Consider the following 19,180-nt stretch of genomic DNA (forward strand, 5'->3'; position numbering starts at 1 on the left):
CTCATACTCTCCAATTTATCCACTGCATCAAAAAATTTAGCAATGTGCTCTTTAACGTCTTCTCCTTCATCCAGCTTCTGTAGCATCAGCTGCTTAAGCAATGTTGCCTTTCGCGCCGGACCTTTCGACGCATATATCGACTCCAACTTGAGCCAAACTTCTCGCGAAGTTTCACAACCACGTACCTGCTTCAACTCTGATGGCTGTATAGCCAGAACCAAATCTGCTTTAGCTTTCTTGTCAGCTTTTAACCACGCAGTTCGCGCTGCTGTATCACCATCTGCCGGTATTAAATTTTTACCATTTACATATTCCCAGAGATCGTTTTTCACAAGTAACGCTTCCACTTGCATACTCCAAGTGTCGAAGTTTTCCTTGGATAGTAACTCGATTCGGGACGAACTCGGTGTAGAACTCATGGCCATCACTGTGGATACTTCGTTACACGTGTTGACAGGAATTGGCGTAATATTTTCTTATTTTTGCTCAGACTTTGCAATATCGTCCATAACATGAACGATTATATAAAATACGTATTATTTTCGGGGCCTGGGCCCATAACCTGATGCGATGTCCGAAGTATAATCGTATTTTATTTATGCAAAAGAAAAAGACGAACCTTACTAAACGAGTTATAAATCCAGAAGAAGTTTTATTTGACAAAAAAAGGAAGTTAAAAAGTAATACGTGATGACGTTTATAATGACATTGTAAGTTATGACAGGATTACATGCATAGTGTTGTTAAGAGACAAAATGAATAATAGTTAACTCCAACATCCAATTTTTCTGAAAAATCGGTTGTATGGAGGATATATGCTATAGTGGTCCGATCCGGTCGGTTCCGACAAATGTCTAATCGGACACCCAAATACACCCGCTCACCAAATTTTATCAAGATATCTCAAAAATTGAGGGACTAGTTTGCATACAAACAGACAGACGGGCAGACGGACAGACGGACATGGCTAAATCAACTCAGCTCTTCAACCTGATTATTTCGGTATACTTAATGGTGGGTCTATCTATTTTCCTTTAAGGACTTTCAATTTTCGGTTTCGTGACGAAATTAATATACCATTTCATTTTCATGAAAGGTATAAAAATAGGTAGGTAATCTGTGTGAGGATGCAAAGCTTCACGTTTTTTGTGGTCTGCATGTCAAAACTATGACTACGAATCACGTATTTCAAAAATATATGACGTAAACGTAACTATTTGATGAAATTTGATGAATTTTGAAGCTTCTAGCCGTAAAAAAGGGGTCAAAATGAAAGTTTATATGAAGTATATAATATATATACCACCGATCTCTATGATTTTTTCAGACAACAATATATGCTATATACGTAAGCATTTTGTGAAATTTGAAGCTTCTAGCTGTTAAAACGGGGCAGAAATTGCGCAAAGTTTCTTATCCGAACAATCGGTTGTATGAGATATATACTATGTATACCACCGATCTCAATGATATTTTCAGACATTAATATATGCTATACACATAAGCACTTGGTGAAATTTGAAGCTTCTAGCTGCTAAAATGGGGCCGAAATCGTAAAAAAAAAATATACATACTATATATATATACTATATATACCATCATATATATATTATATATATCACCGATCTCTATGATTTTTTGACACAACAATACATACTATATACGTAAGCAATCGGTGAAATTTGAAGCTTATAACTGTTAAAATGGGGTAGAAATTGCGAAAAGTTTCTTATCTGAACAATCGGTTGTATGAGATATATACTATATATACAACCGATCTGTATGATTTTTTCAGACAACAATATATGCTATATACGTAAGCAATCAGTGAAATTTGAAGCTTATAGCTGTTAAAATGGGGTAGAAATTGCGAAAAGTTTCTTATCTGAACAATCGGTTGTATGAGATATATACTATATATACAACCGATCTCTATGATTTTTTCAGACAATAATATATGCTATATACGTAAGCAATCAGTGAAATTTGAAGCTTATAGCTGTTAAAATGGGGTAGAAATTGCGAAAAGTTTCTTATCTGAACAATCGGTTGTATGAGATATATACTATATATACAACCGATCTCTATGATTTTTTCAGACAATAATATATGCTATATACGTAAGCAATCAGTGAAATTTGAAGCTTATAGCTGTTAAAATGGGGTAGAAATTGCGAAAAGTTTCTTATCTGAACAATCGGTTGTATGAGATATATACTATATATACAACCGATCTCTATGATTTTTTCAGACAATAATATATGCTATATACGTAAGCAATCAGTGAAATTTGAAGCTTTTAGCTGTTAAAATGGGGTAGAAATTGCGAAAAGTTTCTTATCTGAACAATCGGTTGTATGAGATATATACTATATATACAACCGATCTGTATGATTTTTTCAGACAACAATATATGCTATATACGTAAGCAATCAGTGAAATTTGAAGCTTATAGCTGTTAAAATGGGGTAGAAATTGCGAAAAGTTTCTTATCTGAACAATCGGTTGTATGAGATATATACTATATATACAACCGATCTCTATGATTTTTTCAGACAATAATATATGCTATATACGTAAGCAATCAGTGAAATTTGAAGCTTATAGCTGTTAAAATGGGGTAGAAATTGCGAAAAGTTTCTTATCTGAACAATCGGTTGTATGAGATATATACTATATATACAACCGATCTGTATGATTTTTTCAGACAACAATATATGCTATATACGTAAGCAATCAGTGAAATTTGAAGCTTATAGCTGTTAAAATGGGGTAGAAATTGCGAAAAGTTTCTTATCTGAACAATCGGTTGTATGAGATATATACTATATATACAACCGATCTCTATGATTTTTTCAGACAATAATATATGCTATATACGTAAGCAATCAGTGAAATTTGAAGCTTATAGCTGTTAAAATGGGGTAGAAATTGCGAAAAGTTTCTTATCTGAACAATCGGTTGTATGAGATATATACTATATATACAACCGATCTCTATGATTTTTTCAGACAATAATATATGCTATATACGTAAGCAATCAGTGAAATTTGAAGCTTATAGCTGTTAAAATGGGGTAGAAATTGCGAAAAGTTTCTTATCTGAACAATCGGTTGTATGAGATATATACTATATATACAACCGATCTCTATGATTTTTTCAGACAACATATATGCTATATACGTAAAAATTCGGTGAAATTTGAAGCTTCTAGCTGTTAAAATGGGGCTAAAATTTGCGAAAATATATATATATACTATATTTACCACCATGTATATACTATATATACCACCGATCTTTATGATTTTTTCAGACAACAATATATGCTATATACGTAAGCATTCGTTGAAATTTGAAGCCTCTAGCTCTTAAAATAGGGCAGTAATTACGAAAAGTTCCTTATCTGAACAATCGGTTGTGGGGGATATATGCTATATATACGACCGATCTCATAAATTTTTTCAGGCAACAATATGTGCAATATACGAAAGTATATGTTGAAGTTTGAAGCTTCAATCTGTTAAATTGGGTAAGATATTACAAAAATCCTCTTTTTCTGAAAAATCGGTTGTATGGAGGATATATGCTATAGTGGTCCGATCCGGTCGGTTCCGACAAATGTCTAATCGGACACCCAAATACACCCGCTCACCAAATTTTACCAAGATATCTCAAAAATTGAGGGACTACTTTGCATACAAACAGACAGACGGACAGACGGACATGGCTAAATCAACTCAGCTCTTCAACCTGATTATTTCGGTATACTTAATGGTGGGTCTATCTATTTTCCTTTAAGGACTTACAATTTTCGGTTTCGTGACGAAATTAATATACCATTTCATTTTCATGAAAGGTATAAAAATAGGTAGGTAATCTGTGTGAGGATGCAAAGCTTCACATTTTTTGTGGTCTGCATGTAAAAACTACGACTACGAATCACGTATTTCAAAAATATATGACGTAAACGTAACTATTTGAAGAAATTTGATGAATTTTGAAGCTTCTAGCCGTAAAAAAGGGGTCAAAATGACAGTTTATAAGAAGTATATAATATATATACCACCGATCTCTATGATTTTTTCAGACAACAATATATGCTATATACGTAAGCATTTTGTGAAATTTGAAGCTTATAGCTGTTAAAATGGGGTAGAAATTGCGAAAAGTTTCTTATCTGAACAATCGGTTGTATGAGATATATACTATATATACAACCGATCTCTATGATTTTTTCAGACAACAATATATGCTATATACGTAAATATTCGGTGAAATTTGAAGCTTCTAGCTGTTAAAATGGGGCTAAAATTTGCAAAAATATATATATAGATATATATACTATATATATATACTATATATACCACCATATATATACTATATATGCCACCGATCTTCATGATTTTTTCAGACAACAATATATGCTATATACGTAAGCATTCGTTGAAATTTGAAGCCGCTAGCTCTTAAAATAGGGCAGTAATTACGAAAAGTTCCTTATCTGAACAATCGGTTGTGGGGGATATATACTATATATACGACGGATCTCATAAATTTTTTCAGGCAACAATATGTGCAATATACGAAAGTATATGGTGAAGTTTGAAGCTTCAATCTGTTAAATTGGGTAAGATATTACAAAAATCCTCTTTTTCTTAAAAATCGGTTGTATGGAGGATATATGCTACAGTGGTCCGATCCGGTCGGTTCCGACAAATGTCTAATCGGACACCCAAATACACCCGCTCACCAAATTTTATCAAGATATCTCAAAAATTGAGGGACTAGTTTGCATACAAACAGACAGACGGACAGACGGACAGACGGACATGGCTAAATCAACTCAGCTCTTCAACCTGATTATTTCGGTATACTTAATGGTGGGTCTATCTATTTTCCTTTAAGGACTTACAATTTTCTGTTTCGTGACGAAATTAATATACCATTTCATTTTCATGAAAGGTATAAAAACGGTGTCGAATTTTACAAAAAGTAGTACTATTTTTTTTCACAAAATGTAGTAGGCTTTACTAAGTGAATAAAAATATGTATTGATACGAAAATAAAAAAGGTATATAAAAAAAGGTATCCGCCGAGCTTTTAAGAAGCGACCGCATTTTTATATTTATATAGACTGTTCTAATATTTTAACCAGTTCCTCGAACCTTAGAGTTCAGCAATGTGCCCTTTTTTTAATATCTTCCTTTTATTTACTATTATTTTGTTTCAAATACTCTATGGAAAAGTCATCTTCAGGTATAGATTTTTTAATGGAATCCTCTTCTTCTGTCTGTGGTTCATCGATTTGGTCATCTAAATCATAATGCGACACATGAGCTTCATTAGACTGTACCACGGCATTAAAATTACATGCTTCTGGTTCTGCTTGTGGGTCTGATGACTGTACTTCAATTTCTAAAGCCAATTTTGAGCGCACAGCTCCTATTGATATGCGATGTTCTTTTAAAAAGTTTATGGCTTTCGTATTTTTATTCTTTTGTAATGTTTTAATGGCATTTGCATGAGATATGTCAATAACACGTTCAGAGAGTCAGTAAAATGTTTTTTTGCCTTGCCACATTTCAATTTAATAATTTTGTTGTATTGATTTAAACGCCTTTCAATCATTTTCTCTATTCCATCTATTCTTTTGGTCGGAAATCCGAATTTCGTATAGACCTCAGTCAATCTATTGGACAAAATAGGAATGCTTTCCTTTGCCGTTTTATGTTCATCACGAATCAAATAAAATAAATAGCTTAACACATCTCTTCTGCACTTCACGACCAAATATTCTTTGCATGTATTCTTATGGAGCATATCACACTTAGCGGCAGCGGAACTGCGCGTCGCGTCACGTAGCGACAAATTTGAGCAACTAGGCAAAACTGACGCGCTGCTGCCGCTCAGGTGCTGCTTGGTATATCACACTTCGAGGAATGTTATGTTATTTTTAAACCACTATATGCTTAAACAACAACAACTATTTTGCCGCGACGTGCCGCTTCACTGCCGCTTTAGTGCGATATACCAAATTATGACGTACAGTGACGCGACGCTGCTGTTACATGCCGCGACGCTAGGTAAGTACGTACCTTAAGAATGAAATTATACCACATTTTTTTTTAATTGCAAAGCCTACTACGATATTTTCAGTTTGGTAAAAAAAAAGTTTAAAAAATGCGGCTTGCTTATTTTAAATCATTTTCTTGACTATAATAGTGCATGTAAATTAAAAAAATTATGATGTGTAATACAACTTTAAATAACCTATTAAATGATGTATAGCTTATGCAATTCTCTATTTTTTAAATATTTATTTTTGCCTTTTTAACAAACAAAAAAATTTAAATTTCATTTTAAGGACTCAATATGTCCTGAAAGGATAACGGTAGGTATAAATATCATATGGAGAATATGTTCCCAGTTTCATTTTGTATAAAAATGATTACGACATTATTTCTCCGAAAATCATTGTTTAAAGAGATATTGGTCTCTAAAGCCATGCATAATTTTTAGGTCAATTTTTGAACTTTAGGTCAAATGCGCGTGGCTATTTCCCAATACAGGTGGTCAGATTTTTATGCAGATCTTATTTTCAATTGTCAAGCTATCAAAAAATGCGCGGGGAGCGACAAAATTCAATACTTTTGCAAATCCCATATGTTTTGTGGTCACTCTAATATATACTATATATATATATACAATATATACCATCATATATATATTATATATATCACCGATCTCTATGATTTTTTGACACAACAGTATATACTATATACGTAAACAATTGGTGAAATTTGAAGCTTATAGCTGTTAGAATGGGCTAGAAATTGCGAAAAGTTTCTTATCTGAACAATCGGTTGTATGAGATATATACTATATATACAACCGATTGCTATGATTTTTTCAGACAACAATATATGCTATATACGTAAGCATTCGGTGCAATTTGAAGCTTCTAGCTGTTAAAATGGGGCTAAAATTGCGAAAAAATATATATATATACTATATATACCACCATATATGTACTATACATACCACCGATCTTTATGATTTTTTCAGACAACAATATATGCTATATGCGGAAGCATTCGTTGAAATTTGAAGCCTCTAGCTCTTAAAATAGGGCAGTAATTGCGAAAAGTTTCTTATCTGAACAATCGGTTGTGGGGGATATATACTATATATACCACCGATCTCATCAAATTTTTCAGGCAAAAATATGTACAATATACGAAATTATATGGTGCAATTTGAAGCTTCAATCTGTAAAATTCAGTAAGATATGACAAAAATCCTTTTTTTCTGAAAAATCGGTTGTATGGAGGATATATGCTATGGTGGTCCGATCCGGCCGGTTCCGACAAATGTCTAATCGGACACCCAAATACACCCGCTCACCAAATTTTATCAAGATATCTCAAAAATTTAGGGACTAGTTTGCATACAAACAGACAGACGGACAGACGGACAGACAGACAAACGGACAGATGGACATGGCTAAATCAACTCAGCTCTTCAACCTGATTATTTCGATATACTTAATGGTGGGTCTATCTATTTTCCTTTAAGTCCACAACCATCCTCAACTTTTGTGTACCATCTTCATTTATGCCTTTTTTTGGTACAACCCAGATGGGTGAATTGTATGGGCTTTACTTGGACAAAGCTATTTGCACCTAACGGATATTGATACTGCTTACTCCAAACCGGAGTATTAGTCGTAGTACGAATCTCTGCTCTAACATCTGTCCTAAACGGTAAATTCATATCTATTCCAAAATGAATTTTCTTAATTTCCGCTATTATTTCCTTTTCCTTTTCCATAACAATAAATTTATTTGACCCTTTCCTACTACACGGTTTGTAATTATCTTCTGCATTGCCGGAACATACATCGGCTGGTGCTTCAAAGGATTCTTCCTCCAAAGAAATTGTATTCAACGCTCCCTTTTCACAATTTATCTTGTCGGATAATTCAACGACTGGCTTTTCAGGATCTTCTCCCGAATTTTTTATATTCAAATTATTTTTATTAACGTGTTTTATTTTAAAACTTGCCGGAATTCTCTTCGGCTGGCGTCTCAGGATTTATTTGTCCCGAATGTTTTCCTCTTTATCTTCCTTTCTTTTGTCGGTATTACCATCGGCTGGCACTTTAGAAGTCCTTGCTCCCAAAGTATTTTCATTTTCTAAATTTTCCTGTCGCTCGGATTCACTTCCCAAGCTAAATATTTCTGCTTCTTTATCGTTATTTATTATCAACCTCCTCCTTTCAAGATTAATCACCGCTTTTATGTCTCAAAGAACTTATATCCGATTAGCAAATCTGCTTCTAAATTTTCAATTTCATAAAAAATTTGCTTTTTACCGAACAAAGTTATAAAATGATAGTAACGTATTATTGAATAGCCGTTAATTATTTTAACTCTTTTTTGTATAGCCAATTCATTTCTATTCTTGTAAATACCTGACTTTATATAACAGCTAGTTGCTCCTGTGTTAAATAATATTTTAAAATTTTTACCTATTGCCCTGTCATACAAGAAAATGTATGGCAAAGCTAATTTTGGTCTAAAAAATGATCCTCATTTAAATTATTGACACGTAATGTCTTATTGGGTGGTTGCACGGTCTGCTGCGTGCTTCCGTGTGGTCTTTTTTCTATATTACCACTTTGATTGTTATTACTTTGGTAATTATAAGCAGGTTTTAGCTGCGGCCGATTTTGTACCCTGATGCTGGAATCAACATCCATTGGGGTCGTGGTTGCACCCTTTCAACTCTTTGGTCGAAATTTCTTTGAGGCTGTTCTTGTGCAAACCTCAGATTATTATTGAAGTTTCTTCTATGGTTATAATTATTTTGCCCATTATTTGCTGAAGTCGAAAAATGGGTCGGCCTACCGAACTGTAAAGCAAAATTTGCTCGCATATTGTTAGACTCCAATTCTTGGGACTTTGCCAAAGCATTCGGCAGATCACTTGGTGACAATGAAAACAGGATATTTGATAAATTCCCATTCAATCCGGTTATAAATATGCGTAAAGCATCTCGCCTATTCTTGGCATTAAGTTCCCTAGTGACTGAACTGTCAGTACCGTAGGTCATGATCGTTTTATTTATCAACAACGTTAATTTCTCGTTAACCCTATTATAATAATCAATTATTGAATTAGAGCCTTGTCTCAAAATGCTCATCTCTTGTTCAATAATGTGGGCTGGCCTCTTGTCGGCGTATGCGAAATCTAATCGTGCCAAAAAGGCATCAAAATTTAGCACGGTCCCATGATTTGATAGCAAATCATTGGCTTCCTGGGTAGTCTTATTTCTTAATATAGTTAGTGCAGCGAAATACCTACGGCTGCCTCTAAAGTATAAACTCATTGTGTTCTTAGCGGATTCCCTCCAACTAACATATTTATTTTGTTTTCCCGTGAATTCGGGCAAAGACTTTATTATCTCTAAAGACTCCTCGCACTTTATTTGCTGGTTGATGATCTCAGGCTTTTACTCCGCAATGGTAGCTGCCTGAGTCATCCCCTCGATTTGCCTGCGCAATTCCGCTACCTCTAATTGTAATGAAGCGTTAGTCGCGGCTATTAACCTAGCCACTAGGGCTTCATTTTCACTTTCTAACGACAAACTTCTAAATACTTGTATCAACAAATCCACACTTAAATATTTTTAGTAATTGTTTTTTTTTTTTTTTTTTTTAAATAGCGTAAGTAGAAGAATGAATCTCTAGTCACTAAATAGCGTAAAAATTAATCTTACTTCACTGCCGTACTACTGCTCTCACTGGTCCTGTAACACCAAATTTATATACAGCTTCCTTTTTTTCCTCTGTTCCTTTTTGAAATGCTCTTCTCCTCTCATTTACTTCTTCCTCTTATTTAACGTTATGGTTGTATGTTGGTTTTGTTGTTGTTGTGATACGAGCAATTCAAGAATTAGATTTTTAAATTTGTTTTTCTTTTTGCACACTTTATTAAATTTATTTCTCCATGGACTTATTTTGCTGTTAGCTGCTCACATGCATTTTTCTTGTCAATTTTCAAATTTCAACCCACGAACTTCACATTAAATGATTTAGGTATTCGAACAGCGATTCAACAGATGATTGAAGCTGTTTACTATTGTTAATGTTTTTTTCAAACCACTTGTATGAATTCACAATGGTAGCTAGCTAAAGTTTTGAAAACAATTTTTTGTTGTTTTACTTTTGTGTTTTCTTGTTCTTTCTCGTCCAGTGACGATACTTATTTAAAAAATTTTGTTGTTTAACTTTTGTATTTTTTTTGTTCTTTCTCGTCCTTTGACGATACTTATTTAAAAATTTTGTTGTTTAACTTTTGTGTTTTTTTATTCTTTCTCGTTCTTTGACGATACCTTTTTTTTACAACGCGTGCCCCACACGCCGGGCGCCAATTATCGTCCTCCTACTTTAGGAGGGGTTTTTAAAAATAATAAGAATTTTGTATGGTTAGTTACAGAATGTAACATTGACACGAATCCAAACTGCCTTTATTTTCCACAATTGCTCTTATTTATAACTTAATTCAATATTTACAATATAAGCGTTGCATCGGATTTGCCCTTGAAAGCCGATGCGTGAGAAATGGAATGTTTATTCAATGAAATGCCAGTGGCTTGAGAAATATAATATTTGTTTAGTCTGCTTACTGAAATGCCAGTGGCTTGAGAAATATAATCTTTGTTTAGTCTGCTTACTGAAATGCCAGTGGCTTGAGAAATACAATATTTGTTTAGTCTGCTTACTGAAATGCCAGTGGCTTGAGAAATGGAATATTTGTTTATGATTGCCATAAGGGCACTGTGGGAAGTGTACTGTTAACTTGCATGTAACAACTATGACTACGAGTTAGGTATTTCAAAAATATATGACGTAAACGTAACGATTTGATGAAATTTGATGAATTTTGAAGCTTCTAGCCGTAAAAAAGGTGCAAAAATAACAGTTTATATGGGGTATATAATATATATACCACCGACCTCTATGATTTTTTCAGACAACAATATATGCTATATACGTAAGCATTTTGTGAAATTTGAAGCTTCTAGCTGTTAAAACGGGGCAGAAATTGCGCAAAGTTTCTTATCTGAACAATCGGATATATGAGATATATACTATGTATACCACCGATTTCAATGATTTTTTCAGACATCAATTTGAAGCTTCTAGCTGTTAAAATGGGGCTGAAATTACAAAAAAAATATATATATATACTATACCATCATATATATATTATATATATCACCGATCTCTATGATATTTTTACATAACAATATATATTATATACGTAAGCAATCAGTGAAATTTGAAGCTTATAGCTGTTAAAATGGGTAAAAAAATTGCGAAAAGTTTCTTATCTGAACAACCGGTTTTATGAAATATATACTATATATACAACCGATCTCTATGATTTTTTCAGACAACAATATATGCTATATACGTAAGCATTCGGTGAAATTTGAAGCTTCTAGCTGTTAAAATGGGGCTGAAATTGCCACCGATCTTTATGATTTCTTCAGACAACAAAATATGATATATACGTAAGCATTCTTGAAATTTGAAGCCTCTAGCTCTTAAAATAGGGCAGTAATTACGAAAAGTTTCTTATCTGAACAATCGGTTGTGGGGGATATATATACTATATATACGACCGATCTCATCAATTTTTTCAGATAACAATATGTGCAATATACGAAAGTATATGGCGAAGTTTGAAGCTTCAATCTGTTAAATTGAGGAAGATGTGACAAAAATCCTCTTTTTCTGAAACAACTGTTGTATGGAGAATATATGCTATGGTCCGATCTGGCCGGTTCCGACACCCAAATCGGACACCCAAATATACCCGCTCACCAAATTTTATCAAGATATCTCAAAAATTGAGGGACTAGTTTGCATACAAACAGACAGACGGACAGACGGACATGGCTTAATCAGCTCAGCTCTTAATCCTGATTATTTCAGTATACTTAATGGTGGGTCTATCTATTTTCCTTTAAGGACTTACAATTTTGGGTTTCGTGACGAAATTGATATACCATTTCATTTTCATGAAAGGTATAAAAATAGGTAGGTACTTTGTGTGCAAAGCTTCACGTTTTTTATATATATACTATATATATTAGGCCGGGTCGATTTGTGGGGAGGCAAAAAAATCGCCCATTGCTCTGTGAATATCATATTCTAGGGATCAAAATATGATGGTATATATAGTATATATATACTAGGGCGGGTCGATTTAAAAATCGCTCATTGCTCTGTGAAAATCGTATTCTAGGGATCAAAATAAGAAACTTTGCCGAAGGAACCATACCTCTAAAATGAATTCTGATGTCCCCCCCTTTGGGTCGAACTTTTGGGTAGGGGCAATTTCAATTCTACCTGCTGTGTCTTGTGGTGGCTTAAAAAAAATAACACAAGCAATTTTACCTTCTTCAATTGTGTCACAGTGATACCTTCATTTTTTAAAACGGTTGAATAAAAAACCCACACAACTATGTTTACAACATGCAAATGCATCACAGTGATGCCTTGGTTTTAAAAGGGGGTTGTAAAAACGCTAATTTCTAATAATTTTTTTTTAATTTCTTTTCTATTACTAAGTTAAATTAATTTTTTCATTTACATATGTTCTGACTAAATAAATTTCTAAAGAGAAAAATAAACTCCAAAAAAAAAAACATAGGCATTTCAAAGTGGGATTTTTCAAAATTTGCAAGTTCGACCCAAAGGGGGGGACATCAGAATTCGTTTTAGATGTATGGTTCCTTCGGCAAAGTTTCTTATTTTGATCCCTAGAATATGATTTTCACCGAGCAATGGGCGATTTTTTTGCCTCCCCACAAATCGACCCGGCTTAATATATACTACATATACCACCATAAATATACTATATATACCACCGATCTCAATGATTTTACAACAATATATGCTATATACGTAAGCATTCGTTGAAATTTGAAGCCGCTAGCTCTTAAAATAGGGCAGTAATTACGAAAAGTTTCTTATCTGAACAATCGGTTGTGGGGGATATATACTATATATACGACCGATCTAATCAATTTTTTCAGACAACAATATGTGCAATATACGAAAGTATTTGCTGAAGTTTGAAGCTTCAATCTGTTAAATTAAGGAAGATATGACAAAAAGCCTCTTTTTCTGAAAAATCGGTTGTATGGAGGATATATGCTATAGTGGTCCGATCCGGCCGGTTCCGACAAATGTCTAATCGGACACCCAAATACACCCGCTCACCAAATTTGACCAAGATATCTCAAAAATTGAGGGACTAGTTTGCATACAAAAAGACAGACGGACAGACGGACATGGCTAAATCAACTCAGCTCTTCATCCTGATTATTTCGGTATACTTAATGGTGGGTCTATCTATTTTCCTTTAAAGACTTACAATTTTGGGTTTCGTGACGAAATTAATATACCATTTCATTTTCATGAAAGGTATATAAATAGAAAGGTACTTTGTGTGAGGATGCAAAGCTTCACGTTTTTTGTCGTCTGCATGTAAGAACTATGACTACGAATCAGGTATTTCAAAAATATATGACGCAAACGTAACTATTTGATAAACTTTGATGAATTTTGAAGCTTCTAGCCGTAAAAAGTGGCAAAAATGAGAGTTTATATGGAGTATATAATATATATACCACCGATCTCTATGATTTTTTCAGACAACAATATATTCTATATACGTAAGCATTTGGTGAAATTTGAAGCTTCTAGCTATTAAAACGGGGCAGAAATTGCGTAAAGTTTCTTATCTGAACAATCGGTTGTATGAGATATATACTATGTATACGACCGATCTCAATGATTTTTTCAGACATCAATATACGCTATACACGTAAGCATTTGGTGAAATTTGAAGCTTCTAGCTGTTAAAATGGGGCTGAAATTGCAAAAAAAATATATATATATACTATATATACCATCATATATATATTATATATATCACCGATCTCTATGATATTTTTACATAACAATATATATTATATACGTAAGGAATCGGTGAAATTTGAAGCTTACAGCTGTTAAAATGTGGTAGAAATTGCGAAAAGATTCGTATCTGAACAAGCGGTTGTATGAGATATATACTATATATACAAACCGATCTCTATGATTTTTTCAGACAACAATATATGCTATATGCGTAAGCATTTGGTGAAATTTGAAGCTTCTAGCTGTTAAAATGGGGCTGAAATTGCAAAAAAAAAATATATATATACTATATATATATACTATATATACCATCATATATATTATATATATCAGCGATCTCTATGATATTTTTACATAACAATATATATTATATACGTAAGCAATCGGTGAAATTTGAAGCTTATAGCTGTTAAAACGGGGCAGAAATTGCGCAAAGTTTCTTATCTGAACAATCGGTTGTATTAGATATATACTATGTATACCACCGATCTCAATGATTTTTTCAGACATCAATATATGCTATACACGGAAGCATTTGGTGAAATTTGAAGCTTCTAGCTGTTAAAATGGGGCTGAAATTGCAAAAAAAAATATATATATATATACTATATAAATATACTATATTTACCATCATATATTTGTTATATATATCACCGATCTCTATGATATTTTTACATAACAATATATATTATATACGTAAGAAATCGGTGAAATTTGAAGCTTATAGCTGTTAAAACGGGGCAGAAATTGCGCAAAGTTTCTTATCTGAACAATCGGTTGTATTAGATATATACTATGTATACGACCGATCTCAATGATTTTTTCAGACATCAATATATGCTATACACATAAGCATTTGGTGAAATTTGAAGCTTCTAGCTGTTAAAATGGGGCTGAAATTGCAAAAAAAAAATATATGTATTTTATATATATATACTATATACCATCATATATATATTATATATATCACCGATCTCTATGATATTTTTAAATAACAATATATATTATATACGTAAGCAATCGGTGAAATTTGAAGCTTATAGCTGTTAAAATGTGGTAGAAATTGCGAAAAGTTTCGTATCTGAACAAGCGGTTGTATGAGATATATACTATATATACAAACCGATGTCTATAATTTTTTCAGACAACAATATATGCTATATACGTAAGCATTTGGTGAAATTTGAAGCTTCTAGCTGTTAAAATGGGGCTGAAATTGCAAAAAAAAAATATATATATATCTTATATATATATACTATATATACCATCATATATATTATATATATCAGCGATCTCTATGATATTTTTACATAACAATATATATTATATACGTAAGCAATCGGTGAAATTTGAAGCTTATAGCTGTTAAAAAGGGGCAGAAATTGCGCAAAGTTTCTTATCTGAACAATCGGTTGTATTAGATATATACTATGTATACCACCGATCTCAATGATTTTTTGAGACATCAATACATGCTATACACGTAAGCATTTGGTGAAATTTGGAGCTTCTAGCTGTTAAAATGGGGCTGAAATTGCAAAAAAAAAAATATATATATACTATATATATACTACATATACCATCATATATTTGTTATATATATCACCGATCTCTATGATATTTTTACATAACAATATATATTATATACGTAAGCAATCGGTGAAATTTGAAGCTTCTAGCTGTTAAAATGGGGCTGAAATTGCGAAAACATATATATATATATTATATATATACTATATATACCACCATATATATACTATATATACCACCGATCTTTATGATTTTTTCAGACAACAATATATGCTATATACGTAAGCATTCGTTGAAATTTGAAGCCTCTAGCTTTAAGAACGAAAATCATACTCTATAAGTCACTTATCGTACCCGTTCTGCTATATGGGGCAGAAGCATGGACCATGACAACAGCAGATGAAGCGGCTTTGGGAGTGTTCGAGAGAAAAGTTCTTCGAAAGATTTATGGACCTCTACGCGTTGCCGATCGCGAGTACCGAAGAAGATTTAATGATGAGCTGTACGAGCTATACGCAGACATCAACATAGTCCAGCGAATTAAAACGCAGCGGCTGCGCTGGCTAGGCCATGCTATGCGAATGAAAGATGATGCTCCGGCCAAGAAAGTGTTTCTATCAGAACCCGCCTATGGAAGCAGAGGTAGAGGGCGGCCCCACTCCGTTGGAAGGACCAGGTGGAAAACGATTTAAACTCCCTTGGTGTGACCAATTGGCGCCGGTTGGCGGAGCGAAGGAGCGACTGGCACGCCTTGATGGACGGCCATAACCGTTTAGACGGTTAAGCTCCAATTAAGTAAGTAAGTAAGCTTTTAAAATAGGGCAGTAATTACGAAAAGTTTCTTATCTGAACAATCGGTTGTGGGGGATATATACTATAGATACGACCGATCTCATCAATTTTTTCAGACAACAATATGTGCAATATACGAAAGTATATGCTGAAGTTTGAAGCTTCAATCTGCTAAATTGAGGAAGATATGACAAAAATCCATTTTTCTGAAAAATCGGTTGTATGGAGGATATATGCTATAGTGGTCCTATCTGGCCGGTTCCGACAAATGTCAAATCGGACACCCAAATACACCCGCTCACCAAATTTTATCAAGATATCTCAAAAATTGAGGGACTAGTTTGCATACAAACAGACAGACGGACAGACGGACATGGCTAAATCAACTCAGCTCTTCATCCTGATTATTTCGGTATACTTAATGGTTGGTCTATCTATTTTCCTTTAAAGACTTACAATGTTGGGTTTCGTGACGAAATTAATGTACCATTTCATTTTCATGAAAGGTATAAAAATAGGTAGGTACTTTGTGTGAGGATGCAAAGCTTCACGTTTTTTGTGGTCTGCATGTAAGAACTATGACTACAAATCAGGTATTTCAAAAATATATGACGTAAGCGTAACTATTTCATGAAATTTGATGAATTTTGAAGCTTCTAGCCATAAAAAAGGGGCACAAATTATAGTTTATATGGAGTATATAATATATATACCACCGATCTCTATGATTTTTTCAGACAACAATATATGCTATATACGTAAGCATTTGGTGAAATTTGAAGCTTCTAGCTGTTAAAACGGGGCACAAATTACGCAAAGTTTCTTATCTGAACAATCGGTTGTATAAGATATATACTATGTATACCACCGATCTCAATGATTTTTTCAGACAACAATATATGCTATATATGTAAGCATTCGGTGAAATTTGAAGCTTCTAGCTATTAAAATGGGGCTGAAATTGCAAAAAAAAATATATATATAGACTATATATACCATCATATATATATTATATATATCACCGATCTCTTTGATATTTTTACATAACAATATATATTATATACGTAAGCAATCAGTGAAATTTGAAGCTTATAGCTGTAAAAATTGGGTAGAAATTGCGAAAAGTTTCGTATCTAAACAATCGGTTGTATGAGATATATACTATATATAAAATCGATCTCTATGATTTTTTCATACAACAATATATGCTATATACGTAAGCATTCGGTGAAATTTGAAGCTTCTAGCTGTTAAAATGGGGCTGAAATTGCGAGCAACAGTGACAACAAAGAACTAAGCGTTGCTGTTCGTAACAAGTGGGTACATTTGTCTTCGTTTGTGCCTAGTGTTACAGCCGCTGACATTAAAAGTTATGTAGCAAAACATGCCAACATCGATACTAATGCTATCCATTGTTTTGCGCTGCTTAAAAAAGATGGCCCAGTAGGCAAGCACACGCGTGGGAATTTTAAATTGGGTATTCCTTCAACTAACCTCCAAAGTATCCTACAATCATCTCTTTGGCCGGCTAATGTGAAAGTGAAGCCGTTTCATTCTTTTCGGAAACAAGCCGTTCAAAACCACGAAACGTGACACCATATAAGAGTGTTTCACGTGATTTTAACAGTGCCCTCAGTATCTACTTTCATAATACATCTGGCTTACTTACTAAGTCCTACACAATTTATCAATTCAGTGCAGAAGAGTTGTTCGATATAATTGTCATAGTTGAAATATGGCTAAACTCTGATTTCTACGACAGTGAGTTTTTCGATACGCAACTTTACGACGTGTTTCGTAAAGACCGTGACGCTGTCAAGACGGGTTGCTTAAGAGGTGGCGGTGTTCTAGTTCCGTTGAGAAGGGTATTTCGCGCATATTCTGTTGAACTCGCGAATAATGACTCACTGCTTGATCAATTATGTGTATGCATTAACGGAGCTGAGAAAAACGGCTGCTTGTATCCGATTGCCTCGTACATACCACCAGGGAGTAACATAAAGCGCATGTGGATAATGTGACTAGTCTAGCTTTTGATAATTTGGGCGACAATCACTTATGCGTTTTGGGCGATTTTAATCTTAGCAATATTATCTGGTATGGTAATTCTGCAAATTCAAGCCTTTTAGCTAACAATATAACTACTCACCACGAATCATATTTTATTGATAGTATTCTGAGTATAAACTTGAAGCAAATTAATGGAATTTTTAATCAACTTAATAAACTCTTAGATCTTATCTTTGTTTCCGAGAATGTTAATTCTGTCGTATTTAAGTGTGTGTCTCCTATATCGGCTGAAAGTATTCATCATGCCGCTCTTGAAATTAAGATACTTTTTTACGAATTTTTACCGTTATCTCATACTGATACAGTAACTTTTAATTTCACCTCTTGTGATTATCTAAGTTTAAACAATTCTCTTCTAGAATTCGACTGGGCGGAGCTATTCTCTGGCCTTGACGTTAACAATTGTTTTTCTAAGTTCAAACTAATAATGAATGAACTTTGTCTCAATAATATATCTTTAAAGAGGAAGCGAGGTTACAAATAACCATGGGGTAACACGCGCCTAAAACGATTAAAAAATCTCAAAAACAAGTTTCTTAGGAAATATAAGGCATTTCGTATTTCAGCATATTTTGTTAAATACCGCCATTTTCAGAAGAAATTCAAGTCTCTGAATAACAAGTTGTACAAAAACTATTTAAGTTTTATGGAGAGAAATATGAAATCTAATCCGAAGAAATTTTGTAACTTCGTGAAATCCAAAAAAGCGGCCTCAAGCATTCCTACGTCGATTGAGTACGATAATAATTTCGCTACTACCCCATATGACGCAGCAAATCTGTTTGCTGA

Source organism: Eurosta solidaginis, chromosome X, assembly GCF_040869045.1.
Source record: "Eurosta solidaginis isolate ZX-2024a chromosome X, ASM4086904v1, whole genome shotgun sequence".
NCBI lineage: Eukaryota > Metazoa > Arthropoda > Insecta > Diptera > Tephritidae > Eurosta > Eurosta solidaginis.